This window comes from Amblyomma americanum, chromosome 5, assembly GCF_052857255.1.
Source record: "Amblyomma americanum isolate KBUSLIRL-KWMA chromosome 5, ASM5285725v1, whole genome shotgun sequence".
Lineage (NCBI taxonomy): Eukaryota > Metazoa > Arthropoda > Arachnida > Ixodida > Ixodidae > Amblyomma > Amblyomma americanum.
This window is the reverse complement of record NC_135501.1, coordinates 69712626-69721754: the sequence shown is the minus strand read 5'-3', so window position 1 is coordinate 69721754 and position 9129 is coordinate 69712626. Positions and strand designations below refer to the sequence as shown.

General features: G+C 48.8%; 1 pseudogene; it reads left to right on the top strand.

Annotated features, from left to right (window-relative positions):
• Positions 1-2959: 2959 nt before the first annotated feature.
• Positions 2960-4366, top strand: LOC144133950 (uncharacterized; annotated as a pseudogene).
• The last annotated feature ends 4763 nt before the right edge of the window (positions 4367-9129 follow it).

Here is a 9129-nt window from a genome sequence, read left to right as displayed (position 1 = left end):
CACCATCGATGATGATGCGCTATCCATGACGAGGCCGAAGAGCTTCGACGATGAAGGATGTCACCTGGTTCATCAGCGCTAATATCTTATCCACTGTCGGGGTAGTCACAGCTAACAGGTGGTCGGCACCTGATTGTGGCCCAGTGCTTACCCTAGTTGATTCCTCTGATGATTGCTCCTGAGTTATTAGTATTCTTCGAGAGGATTGAGAACGACGCTGTTCCCGGCGCTGGGTGAGTTCGTCTAGTCGGCGGCGAGCCTCCGCGATTGCATTGTCTAAAGCTGTGTCTTCATCTGTGGTATCCACATGTGATGGATGCACTGGACGTTTTGGCGTACCATTTGATCCGGGAAGGTGAGCCGCTTGTGCATATGTACGCTGGTGAGGAGACGTATGGTGAGCAGCGGGCTCAGATAAAGGAAGTTCAGGGAAGTCGTTCTCGTCACATTCGAGAGCTGCAAAGCGATTACTTGTAGGAACATCCATTTTTGGAGGCGACTTGTGAAACGTCTTCGCTTGCTTCTTCTTTGGACAAACGGGAGAGCGAATGTCATGGTCCGGTGATTTGCACAGGGCACAAAGAACTGTTGGTTCATTCATGTCGGCCACAGCTGCTGGATTAGAGCAGGTATTTTGCATATGTCCTTCTTTGTGGCAGTGATAACAAAAAATACGACGAGGTCGGAAGGGCTGTGGTTTGACGATCACACCGTAGTAGGTAAGGTACTTCGGGCGAGTCAACGGGCCTTGCAGGATGAGCAGGTATGAGCCCCGGCGACCCATAGGCCATGCTTGCAGAACAACGTGAGTTGAGCAGCGAATATTTGCGCACACCTCCTCGGGAGGGCTCGTGCTGTCGACATGATAAACCATGCAGTGGAGTCTGTTAGGACCAGATGCAAAATATATTTGTACCTGGACATGCTTGCTGTCATCCAGGGGGATCCGCGTAACTGCGCAAAGTTTCTGGGCGTCCATCAAGGATGACAAGTTTACCGTGATGGTGTTCGATGGGCGATAGACGACAAACCCGCAGTAGTTCGAAGAGCCAAGAGCGTGGTCAATTGTGGCTTGAACATTCCGGGCAGGGATGGCAGTCATATCAAAGCGCAATGTAGGCTTGATGGTAACGCGGAACGAGTTATTCCGCCTGCTGCGAACTTCTGAAGCAATTGTGGAGCGACGTCCCCGGTCGGCTGGGTGTCAGGGAAGGGAATGAAGAGGAGAAATGGCGGGCAACGAGCAGACTGCTCCTCCCAACAACAAACTTTTGGACCGTCACTCAGTGGTGGTTTCCTGATGTGCGTGGGCAACTGCGCTTTCTCGTCCCCCTCTAGGAGCGGTTCGCACAACCTTAGTCTGTAGAGGATGGCCCTTCCCGTGCACGTACGGGTGAGTCGTCCGAGCTGGGAATCGAGGTGCGCCTCGCACAGCTCCGAGAGTGTGTTGTGTACCCCAACAGCCAGCGACCTTTCCGTGGACGTACTGTGCGGGAGCCCAAGGGCCGCCTTGTAGGCCGGCCGAATTGCAGAGTCGACCTTGTTCCTTTCCGCGAGCTGCAGTTGCAGGTAAGAGAAGGAGTAGACGATCCTGCTCAGGACGAAAGCATGCACAAGCCGACATAGATCATTCTCTTTCATGCCTCCTATTTTGCTGGAGATCCGCCTGATTAGCCGCACAGTCTGATTGACCGTGGCCGTGAGTCTGTTGATCGTTTCGGTGTTTTTGCGATTGTTCTGTACGTACATTCCCAGTATGCGTATGATTTGGACCTCCTTGACAGGAAGTCCTTGCACATATACATTAAGAGGGGTCGGCGGGGTCAGGTTTGCGTTTCTACCGCGTGGCTTGGCATTATGAACTAGCGGTTCCGGTTTCGAGTGCGAGCATTCAAGGCCCGCTCTCGACTCGCAAGTTCCAATTATGTCAACCGCCTGCTGCAGGGTATCCTCTATTTGGCCGTCATTTCCACTGGTTACCCACAGGGTGATGTCGTCCTGGTATAAGGTGTGCTGCAGCCCCGCCACTGTGTCCCAGAAGGTTTTGTAGTGGCAAAAGCGGCGCTCTCCCCGTGAGGCTTTAGAAGCGGTTGCCGCGGCCCGGCGCTGGCGTAAGCCCAAACTCGATGGAGACATCCTACGCGTATCGGCGGAGCGCCTACGCGCACGGGCTTACGCTGGATCCTGTATGCGCATGCGCGCGCATTTCTAGATATCTGTGCTTGTCAGATATTTTCGGCCCTGGCGGCGCGCTGGCGCACGCACCGGAAGTGGCCCGCTGGTTTGTGGCCAATGAGAGGGTATAGTTCTCGCAATATCCGGAATGAGCCTCCGTGGCGCGCCGACTGAATTCTTTTGGTCAACAAGCTGCGACATAGCCCCCTGTGTAAACATGCCGTACGTAATAAGCAATGAAAAATTAATCAATTCATCGCTGCTGTTTAGAGGGGCCGCTCGCTGTGGCTTGCGAGCCATAAACACCATAAAAATGAACTCGTTACGGCACCGTCTTGGAAGGAGGTGGCGGCGGAAATAATGCCGGGAACACCATGTGAAGGTAAGCAGGCACATTGCTCATGACGAGCACTTCATGACTGTAATGTTCTTGAAATTCCTCACGCAGAGAACGTTCACCACATTTACAAGCGGTGGAAATCTCTCCGCGATATGTTCCGCCGAATTTTCACGGCGAACCAGCACGCCAAAAAGAGCGGCGCCGGCGCCGAGGACACGGAGACCAGTGACGTCGGTTGTTGCTATTATGAGCAAATGATGTTTCTAAGGGACACCATGACTACCAGGCGGTAAGTGCACCGATATTTTTGTTGCCATAACGAAATTTTCAGGAAACGGAACACATGAAGTGCCGCACGTGGTTTTGCCGTGGCAGCCATCGGTGCGTGCGTGAAACAGGCGCTGTTTGACGATTCAGCTTCCGGCCACGCTCGTGAACGGGCGTATGATGACGGGCTCCGTAGGAGCGGCTTCGGCGGCCATGTCTGGCCGCGGTAACAGGACTGCGGAAAAGGAAAGTGACTACCAGGTTGTTCTACCAGGCTTGCCTACAGGGCATTTCGTTTTAAATACAGTTTTTTGCATGCTGATGTCGCGGCCCGTCCGTACCGTGTGGAAGATTTCCGCGATGCATTGGCGGAACATTCGCTGCTCCCGGACGTTATCGCCTTGGGGGCGCATCCCATGAGTCACGTCTGGGCCATCACTTTAAAGGGTGCCGAGGCGGTAAAGCGGATTACAGGCATCGGAGAGCTACTTGTGAAAATCGTCGCTGCCTGGTGATTGACCCGGCGAATCAGGACGTGCGCCTGAAGCTGCCCTGGCTTCTACACAGCGTTCCCGACGAGGAGGTGCGAGCAGCCTTCGCACCGTATGGAAAAGTTTCAGAAACTGCTCGGGAACGCTGGCGGGTGCAAGCATGATAGAAAAGGGCTCAACGACACGTTTGGTCACCCTAAAGATTAAAGCCGGCGTGAACCTCGATGACCTGCCACACCAGCTGAACGTCGGCGGTGAGTTGGCCCTTGTCGTCGTTCCTGGCAGGTTTCCCTTGTGCCTCCGCTGTCGGAGTACCGGCCACATCCGTAAAGAGTGCCGGGTTCCACGTTGTGGAGGTTGTCGACGGTTCGACCACGAAGATGGCCAGTGTGCACGCACTTATGCGAGCATTGCTGGACCCGGGACAAGTGAGGACTCATCTGAGCTTCTAATGGACGATGCGGATGCGGAGGAAGCAGCTGGTTCTACAGGGCTGAAAGTGAAACAGGATGTGCCTTCCTTGACGCTTCTAACGAAGCAGAAAGTTAAGGCAGCCAGCGAAGATAAGGCTAGTGAGAAAGTCGTGGATGCTCCCTCCGAAGAGGACCACGATTCACAGAAAGAAACGACGAAAGTTTGCGTCGAAACACCTGAAGGCGGGGAGTCTCCGAGGACTAACGCCATGGACGTCAGCCCGGAAACGGCGGCCTCAATGGCTGGAAAACGCCCACATGAAGAGAGCGTTGGTAAGAAGCAGCAGTCTGGCGATGGCAGCGATGAGCCACCGTCGAAATCACCTGGGATACGACATTCAACGTTGAAACCACGGCCGAACTTATCGGCTGAAACGCGGCAGGCGGGAAACCGCCTCCGTAGTTGCGTGGTGCTCTGGACGATCTGTGTGTCGGTTTTCAGCCGACTAACAATAAACGGCCTCAGCAACCAAGCTTGGAATGTGCGAGAAATGGGTTGCAGTGGCTGGACATGCTTGCGAATGTATGCCAGCGGTTCGCTGGTAGGAAGTGTGCGCTCCGGGTCGTCAAACGAGGAAGGCGACATGACTGCGAAGGTGGGCAAGTACGTCTACTGGTGACACTTTTAAGGCATGGCGCATAAGCTAAAGACACCACTTCGCGTAGCTACTTTGAATGTCAGAGGGCTAGGAGCTAGAAGGCGACAATGCCAGCTTAATCGGCTCCTTCTGGATAACAATATAGATATAGTAGCTTTGCAAGAGTCAAAGATAGACTCAAGAGCATACCGAACGCATGGTGTCTTCTTTTCAAAAAAACTTTTATGTGTGTAAGTGTATGTCATTCCGTTGGTGCATCGGGTAGATGCTTGCTATTTATTCGTAATTCGTTAGGAATAAGCCTCAAGTCAGTGTTCGCCTGTCAAAGCGGTCGTCTTTTGGTAACTGATTTCACTTTCTCGAATTCATGTTGGCGTGTTGTGTGTTTGTATGCTCCTAATTTAGAAAGCGAGCGTCAATTGTTTTTTGAGTCTCTTAAGCCATGGTTGCAGAGCGACAAGATTTTACTTGTACTCGGTGACTACAACTGTGTGTGCGCAGCTGCCGACAGAGTGAAACGCAGATCGCGAAGAGACAAAAGCTCCGAACTCCTGAAGACATTAGTGCATATTTACGGTCTTGAGGATGTTGGCAGCGCATTCTCCACTGGAAACCAGCCAGAATTCACGCACTTTCAGCGGGATAGTCACGCTAGACTCGACAGGATTTACGTAGCTGTCGATCTTGTGCCCCTTTTGCTCTACGTACAATGTGAAACCTGTGTCTTTCAGTGACCACTGCATAGTGAGTGCGACTTTTGGAATGAAGGAAAAAAGATCTCGCTTTAACTGGAATCTATGGAAACTGAATGCGAAAATTCTTGACGATGAGGAGTTTCTTGCGGAAGTTACAACCGAGATTAAAAAGCGGCTTGCTGCGCACCCAACCAGTTTTGCAGCTGAATGGGATGGCTTCAAAGAATGGTTAATGATAAAAGCAAGAGAAAAAAGTACTGCGATTCGTTACAAAGAGAAAAAAAAGAAAGAGAACTGAATTCACAACTTGAGTGTTTACTGAGCATGGAAAGTATTGAGCAGGGAAACTTTTCTACAGAAATACGGGACTTCAAAAGTGAGCTTGAAAGAATGGATACCGACAGGTACAGAGCGGCCGTTATACGGTCAAGGTCTGAAAAAGTGTGGGCCGGCGAAGCGCCGACAAAGAGAGCGCTATGAGACGAAAAAAGATACGCTTTCCAGAAAGAAATCAGAAGCATCAGATATGAAGGCCGCATCGCGGAAGATGCCTACGAAATTCAACGCGCTGTAGAAGACCACTTCGAACAGCTGCTTAGCAATAAGCTTGAGAGTGTAGACGACTTTCAGCAGGATTTTTTAAGTCTGGTGCCAAAATTGGATGCCGGAGCTAAAGAGCGTCTAGAATTGCCTATTACTTTGCAAGAGATAGAAAACGCAATTGAGGACCTACCATCTGGGAAAGCTCCTGGGCCGGACGGACTAAATGCTGTTTTCTTGCAAACGTTGAAATAACATGTGGTCCAGTTTTTGCTCCATGTGATTACGGAAGCCTATGAACGAAAAAAAAAGTTCCGTTATCCTTCTCTGCCTCTCATATATTTTTAATCCGCATGACTGATGACCCGGAGAAACGAATGTTGGTTGGCTCATATCGACCGATTAGTCTCACCAACGTGGACTATAATGTCCACATGAAGATTGTACCAAAAAGAATGCAGACTGTAATCACCAAACTGGTTGGGCTTCACCAGACATGTGGCATCAAAGGTCGCAGCATGGCCACAAATACGCATGTTGCAAGAACCATATTAGAATGTGTTGACGTGGTTGATGGTCAGATAGCTATGATGCAGTTAGACTTGGCGAAGGCCTTTGACCGGGTTTCCCAGGAGATTCTTTTTGCTTTGCACGGTCACTGTAACCTTGGTAGCGTGATAGAGGAGGGTGTTAAAAGGGCTTACACAAACTGCAAGACCAGAATTATAGTTAATGGAGATCTCGCTGATAGCATTGCAGTACGTTCATCAGTTAGGCAGGGCTGCCCGCTTTCACCCCTGCTTTTTGCAATTTATTTACAGCCACTTTGCTTATCAATCATAAACAACGACCACGTCACGGGTTACAAGCTGCAGTCAGCACATATTAAAGTGCTGGCATATCCTAATGACAGCAGTGTTTTGCTAAAACAGGGATAGCATCTGTGAAGTGACGAGAGTCGTGAAAAAATTCTGTGATCAAACAGGATGTAAGATAAATTGGGATAAGAGCTCTGGGTTTTGGCACGGTGAATGGGACGCTGCACCAGAATTATTCTGTAGGCTGCGATGGTCCACCTTGCCAACACGGTACCTGGGCGTGCCTTTAGATTGCTATCGGGATCGCAGTCTTCACTGGATAGAAGAAACTTCCAGAGCAAAAGAGAAAGTCGATGCGTGTCAAGGAAGACAACTATCAATGTTTTCTCGTGCTTCTATTTGCAATGTTTTTCTTATTTCAAAGCTGTGGTACGTTATGAATGTATTATGTGCATCGCGGACAGCTATTAAAAAAATACACCGCGTTTTTGCTGTTTTTGGCTGAAAGATAAAGGGATCTTGGTGCCATGGACGACAAATTGTTTGTTGTGTAAAAAATGAAATGATCGAGCACGTTTTCTTAGAGTGCTGGTACCCTACTTTTTTTTGGGATGTCCTCCAAAAAACGATTAAAAAAGATCTTCCTTTACACCCTTATGAAATCCTACTCCTCCCAGTCGAAAATGAGGAAGTGCCCTATAATTTGATTATGCTTCTCGGCCTCCACGGTCTGTGGAAAACGCGAATGCAGGTGCGACACGCAGATGTCAACATTCGCTCTGCACGTGAAAACTTCATTGAGAGTGCTGTTTATCTGCGCGAAGCTTTCAGTGTGCAGCCTGACTCACCAGAGTGGTTCTCTGTGTTTGATGATATGGTTGCTTTGAGAAGATTTTAATTCCTCTGCACCTACTCAAGTGGAGCTGAGGTGCTTTTATCATTTGTTACTTGTTTTTCTCAAGGGAATAAAAAAAAACAGGCGCTGTTTGACTAAACACGATTGCAAGACATTTGTCCAAAATGCGATTACTTCCGACGCTAACGTGATCGTATTGCCACTTCAACTGCGCCTACTAAAAATGCCTGAATTTTTTGTATTTGATGCAAGTTGTGTTGCAAGCAAATGTTTCATGCATGTTATGTGCGGCAAAGCTGCCATGAGCTTGCCATTTTCGATCACTCCAGGTTACAACTGCGACGTGAAGTGTACTGCAAGCGTACCTACTGCTGCGGCGGCTGAGAATTCAGCCGATCTCGTGCTCGGCAAGCAGAAAGCTTAGTCGCCTGTCCACGACAGTGAGTTAATTTGAGGTGTATGAAAATCGTGCACCTCAGACGCACTTGAAGTTGATATGCTCTCATTTGCTCGGCACTTCGGGAGCAATCGTATGTTAAGAGACAGGCGGACCAAATGTAATCTGCTGTAGATTATGTGCTGTTTATTGGCTTTTTTTCATGGAAGCATTTAGCATTGTTGTCTTATGTCCTAGCGTTTAAGGGCACTCACATTACACGTGCAGTTCTGTTACTGTTTAGTTACATTCTTCCATTGAGTGCCTGTTTCCTTACTACCCATGAGGAATGGATTCCCAAAGACTTTATGCTTCTTTTGATGTTGTACATGCAGTTGTTTTGCGAATCTATCACTTAGAAACAGGTTGTTAAGACGAGTGGTTGTGTGGTTTCCGTGCAATCAGACTGTGAAAGTGCTCGAAATGTGTGTAAATGTTTGCTTACTGTCCACTGGTCATGCTTCTTTCACTACTCTTACCCATCTTTTTATTTTTGTTGTCTTGTTCAGAAATATTTCTGCACCTCTCTTATCTTGGCAACTTTTATGATTAGCACCATCAGGTACCAGTGTGAAATTGGGGAGATCATTGCTTAGGCCACAAACTGCACAAAAGTATGAGGGCGGCTTTCAAAGTTGGTACATCACAACCTTCCGAGGAGCCAGTGGCTGATAATGTGTTGCATTGCTCAAATAACTCCTGCATGCTGCAGGCATAGGTGCATTTGGGGAGGCCCGCTTAAACAATAACGCGGAGGCACATACGCATCTTGCTTTCGCCTGTCTGAATTAAATCTTTAAAGTCAGGAAATACGTCTTTTTCTCTGCCATTTATGAATAATTGCTTAACCTGGCCTATAAAATTTTATAGATCTATGCCAACCAGGCATAGACCGTGCCATTCTCTTTACAAGAATTCCCACTTACCCAGATTCTAGGTCTTGGCTGTGGTATGACAGATGGCTGAAATTAATCGAGAGCTATCATTTGTATTTTGCAACCATTATGTGGTTACGGGAACTGACATTAACAATACACGAGGCAATATGCACAAGAAAATCATTATGTAAGACACATTAGGTCACAGTAGGAGGAACTCGACGACCATAGGGTCAGTCTGTTCTGCAAAGAGCACAATATGACCTAAATAAGATGGGTGGAAGTAATAAGCCTTTTTATGCGTATATGAAAACCTTTTATACAGTGACTTGCAACACACACACATTTATGATGCATATAAATGTTCACGTTTATATACAGGACCTCAGGCAACTACAACAACCAACCGCAGGCAGCCACCATGTCGGCGTAGCAAGACAGCTGCCCAGCACAGGAGATGGTGGCGGAGAGTGTCTTTGAGCTGGAGGTGTGGCGACTGGATTCTGAATCCCAGGCGTCACTGATTGATGTGGTGCCTGTGGCAGACATCAATGTGGTGCC